At 35.5% G+C, this 5,525-nt stretch overlaps 1 pseudogene; it reads left to right on the plus strand.

Annotated features, from left to right (window-relative positions):
* The first annotated feature begins 1,359 nt into the window (after positions 1-1,359).
* On the plus strand, positions 1,360-3,952 carry LOC149182935 (uncharacterized; annotated as a pseudogene).
* The last annotated feature ends 1,573 nt before the right edge of the window (positions 3,953-5,525 follow it).

The raw sequence follows: 5,525 nt of genomic DNA on the forward strand, positions 1-5,525 counted from the left end.
TAGGCTTAATTGAATAATAGTCTAAGATGCTGGTGCATGACATGTTAAAAAAATAAAGAAATACATACAGTCACATCTTCAAATAACAAAAGACAGGTAATGAGTCTGGACATTACAACATGAAAAGCCAATTGTAAACTAGAAAGGAATCTTGTGGCTAAATATGCAATATGCTTATCCTTTGCTGAAGAACTGCCAAGATTTAGAGTGGGAGCACAGTTCTATCTTTTTTCCTTGGCTTGTTATCAAGCTCAGGGGGCCACATTTGTTCCTCTTTATAGTCCCTTTTTGCAACTTTCTGACATGAGGGATATCAGTGATCATTCATATAGATAGCTCATTACCTCCTTTTATGTTTAAGATTAAATCATATTACAATATTCACAGTGACTGTAAAGTCTGCCTTGTTAGAGAAAGGGATGTTTACACGTTAAGTTCAGATTAAGGAGTTGGGTGGCGCTACCAAGGAATGCATCGACCAGAACAATTTAATCAGGTCCCAAAACATTCGTTGTGAATGCATTGAACTTTGAAGCCATAATGGAGAAAGATGAACAGCTAAATAGACGCTAAATAGACGAGGGCAACAGAGAGACGGGCTAGGGAATTGTAGTTCTATGATTTGGGTAAACGAGGAGAATTCTGGTTTCCCGTTGGCTGCCATATATATGGAAGCAACGTTGTTGCTATTTTTGTCTGTGGGGTTTTGCTTCAATGCTCACTTTGCAGACCAATTTTTTTTTTAAGACGAAGTGATTGATAAGAGGAAGTTGACAGGGTCCTCCTCTGCTCTGCTCCATGAATTGGACAACGTGCATTTTAAGGTTAAATGGGTTGTGCAGGATGTTGGCTGATCAGCTCTAATTGGGAGATGGACGAATACTGAGATATGCTGAGGCCTTCTAGAAAGGGATGTTTCCACTTAAAATTTAGATTAAGGAGCTTCATGAGAGACTTGTTTCGAGTGGCTGAGTGGCTGTCGTGGGTGTTTTCAACCATGCTAGGAATTAAAAAGTATAGGTTTTGTTCTGGATTCAAAAAGCATTGAGAGGGACATTGATTTAGCAAATTTGGGGTTTGACATTGTCATTAGGGCTTTCACTGTTATGTAGCTTTTAGTCTTAGTGCGTCTGAATTTGAGCTCCTTCATCACCTCCTCCATGGAGAATTTCCAATGTGTAAACCTCCATGGAGAATTTCCAATGCTTTTACACAAAGTGTTTGTTTTTTGGCATCTCTCTTTGGACATGTTCTGCAACCCACAAGGCTCGAATATAGGCACTTATGAATGCCAGTGTCTGTGAAACATGGGACACATGATATTCTCCGTTGAAATGGTTTGGATCTGGAGGTGTATAAATGGGGGTTCAAATACCAGAGATGGTGTCATATTCTACTTCTTGGATTGGTGACCGAGGAACTGAAGTGCTTCAAGCTCAACAACACGAATGCTAATTATCAAGTTATCAGGACCCATTGACGGATAATTGTAATATGTTCAAGAGGAAATGAGCCCTTGGCTTTCTGTTTTTTGTGATTACTTTCGGCCTAAAGTCAGCCACTGCTACACTCTTTTATGTGCATAACTTGAAGTGAGCGGAGCAGACTGTTCGTGGGTCTCTGTTCTTGCTGCGGCTCTCACCAAATAAGCTGTTTCCATTCATGCACTATTACAACACTGTAATTTCACGGTTTCTTCTCATGTGACTATTCAACTGCTAGTTGAGAGCAAGTGTCAGTATCTTTGCTGAGGATAGGTCCTCCTGGTATCTGCAGCCAAGCAGGAACTTCAGCTTTCTAGTTGGATCGAATTCAAGATGATTTTGGAGACATTTTCATAGCTGAATTAAATGTGAGGTAATTTTCCTTAACATAGGACTTACAATGCCATCATGTAACATGTTTAATCCATTCTTCAGTTACTCCATTGTAGCCCTGAATTGAGCTTCTTCATTGTCACCTTTTTCTATGTCCAACATTTTAGAGCATAATGTATAAGATGATAATATTTTGATTAGTAATTTTTCCCAGTTTTCTATCAAATGAGAAATTGAGAAGTTTTCATCATTTATAGTTTCAGCTTAGAAACTACCTGGTTTAGCTATTTTTTATACAAGAATTTTGGGATTAAATTGGAGTTCTTGAATCGATACTAAGGAGTAAAAACTAGTAGCTCTATACAAAGTGAAGGATCCTGAAGTGAGAAAATTTATTCAGAAATGCTTGGCCACTATTTCTAGAAGCCTTCTTGTAATGGAGCTCTTAATGGACCCATTTCTCCAAACTGATGAGCATGGCTTAGAATATTCCTTTTCCGTATTAGATTTCTACAGAGGTGATGTAGGGGAACTCGGCCCATTATTAAGAGAGCCTAACATTGAAACTTTTCAAAATGTTCATCATAAAGCACGCCAAATCTAATGTTTTGTGCAAGTGTATAACAAGAATGGGATTTCTGCCCCCCTATGAAAATTAGAAACACCAAAATGTTGTACATGTGCTCTCATGCTTTAGATGGGATACTATGTCTCACAACATAAATTTCACTATCAAAGGCAAGAAGGGAGAACATAACACAATGTTCTTAAAATATGAATTATGGGCACAAAAGGTGATGAATTTTATATTGCACTAGTAAACCATGGACCTGCCAGCAGATCTTAAATCCTAACCCGACTAGCACATTGCATTTTAAGACTATTTATCTTTTCTACTTCTATCAACTAGCCCCTAGCCTATTTTTTCACCCATGTTAATGTTACAATATTCAATACATCTTGCAAGATGCATCTGCATATATATATCTATTTCTTTTTTGATGTGGAAGAGGATACAACCATGAGTTTTGCTTGCAAAATTGTTGCTGAACTTGACCTTGTTGATTAAGACGTTACAAAGATTACAAATTACATTGATAAAGAAATCCTTGATTTGGTACTTGATTGGAAAGCAAGGGTAGCAATAGATGATGACCACTCTTTCTATGGGCATAACAATTCCACTTACAAAACAAGTGAAACTTGATGGTGGAATTATATCGATCACCTCTTTTTTATCTCTTCTTAGGGTTCTTTGATGGAATACCCAAGGTCTCACAACTATGTTGACAAGAAGTCAGAAATAATGCCTTTTACTTGAGTTGAATGTGTAGCCATGCATGATTGCTTTGAAGGAGTGACATTGGAAGTTGACGCAAACATATTTTTCTTCATATGTGGAAGAGAAATCTTGTACAATTTCAATCAAATCATTAGATGTTCTTCATCATGATTGGGTCAATGGAGAGGATCTAGTTTCATCTGGATCTTTAATGTCACATGGTTCAAGGGATAACAATTTTGAATATTCTTGATCACGTCTAATATTCTGAAGCACTGATAACACAAAGGATGTATTTCCATGAAAACCTGCAAATCCTCTAGAAAAGATAGGATATGTAGATAAATTTGGAGAATGTTGGAGCCATGGATATCTGAAGGGTTTAACCCTATTAATGATTGTCACTGTCTTAGGTCTATCCAGAAACCTATGTTTCAAGCTCAGATGACTATCATCAGTAAATGTTTTATCTAGTAAAGTTGAAGATTCCACTAATAAAGAACCACGATTATTAGCAGTCAAACATTATAAGGCACTAATGGAATCCTAGAGAAGACATGGGCATTCCCTCTTAGAAAAAAAAAATGATTTGAAAAACAAAAGACCTCTCAAACATCTTTAGATAAGAATAAATTCAGTCCTGAAATACATTTTTAAGATTAAAAAAGGAAGTCAATGGGCAGCTGGCAGAGTTGGTATATTAGGAAGGGTTCAGGGGTTTGCAGCCATTAAACAACTTGGATCTAATGTTTAGGGAAGAAGACTTTCCAGCATTGCCAGTCATATATTATCACTTAAGGATCTAGTAGCTAGTTATGATTTTCTAGGTCTAAGGAAACTTGCAATTCACTAGTTATATATCTGTTAATTGCTCATATAACCACCTGCAGAGATAACTTATTGATATGAAAACATCCCTTCAAGAAGTGATCTTGTTATGAATAAGTAATACAATAATCCCATTGCATCCTACAGAGAATCTAATATGCTTCTATTAATAATTAGTGATATTAAGTTAGGCTATAGGTCCTTACGTGGATATCTAGAAATTGGAGATATAGAGATAATCAGATTGCACATTTAGTTTCCAATTCTTCTACCTATTCCACTAAATTCATGTCAGTTAGTTTGGGTTTCATGCTCCTAAAACCAATCCTAGAAATTGACACAAAGAAAAATATCTTCACCTTTTTTTTTTTTGCAAAGACTGTTTCTTAGCATGAAGCGCTGCACTTTCTTGTCTAAACAATTTATTTTCAAGGGCTTCTTATTGGAAACCTATCATTCGAGAAGTAAAGTTTCATTTTTGAGATTCAACCTGACCTTTCAATTATATTTTCATTTTGTACAAAAACAGCTCAACCTTTTATAGAAAATACAAAGTTTTGACTGATAACAAAGGTAAAGTTGAACCCAGCTCAAACATATAGTCATCCAAGTGAAAATCTTAAATTAAAGGGAAAGTTTGTTAGAAAATAATGTACTTGGAGTTTCTCAATGGTTTGATTGCATTTTGTAGTTTTGAGAGGCAACTTTTTCTTGTATGCTACCCGTAGCTTCTTGAGCCTTTAAATGATAATCCTCCAAAGAAGCACTACAATTTATTCAGATATACCTAATGCCAAATGTAAAATTAGACAAGTTGAACATTAAACTGCTTTGTTATACATATTATAAATTAATCAGTTTCTTTGTTGACAAATTCAAAGAATGTGCCTCCAGTAATCGTTAAGAAGGTATGCTAGGAGTTCAAATGCACTACTCAGGACAAAGGCTATCAAATTGTGTTTTAAATTTTAAAATTTAACTATTCTTCTCCTACGCAATGGCTTCATTAAGGAGAACACTGGTAGAATAAAGTAGATTAAAGTGAATGATGCTAATATATAGGTTAGATTTAATAAAATGTCTGAAGACCTTTTGAGACAATTTTCAAAAAGCTCATTGAGAGTCTTAATATTGTTCAATATAGTTAGAAAAGCTGTAATTGCATGATTTATACTTTACACTTATATCGATGATCTTGGTTCTTCAAAAAATGGGTGGCTTTTTTTTTTTGTTTGTTCTAGTGGAGTACTATATGATGATGCTTTAGAAATGATGAACTAAATAATGGTCAAAGTTCTGACTTAAAAAAAAGGAGATGGCATTTTGGATCCCAAGTTGGTTATTTTATGTTCGGGTCATTCTAGAAATTTCAGTCATCAATTCAGAAGACTATATTTTTAAGGCTCAGGGCTGGATGCATGTATGGATTGTGACTTCGCTAGCAAAGTGGGAGAAACTATAAGATAAGAGAGTAAACAAGGGGCTTATAGCCTACTCATTTCACCACCAGAGATATTTTTATAAATAAATCTTATTCTGTATTCTAGAATCTAGATGCAATTCTGAGTGCATTACCTTCTTCGCTACTAATCATAATC

Source organism: Pinus tabuliformis, chromosome 3_2 (genome assembly GCF_031772625.1).
Source record: "Pinus tabuliformis cultivar Carrire ecotype Pingquan chromosome 3_2, CPIR1, whole genome shotgun sequence".
In the NCBI taxonomy this organism is placed as follows: domain Eukaryota; kingdom Viridiplantae; phylum Streptophyta; class Pinopsida; order Pinales; family Pinaceae; genus Pinus; species Pinus tabuliformis.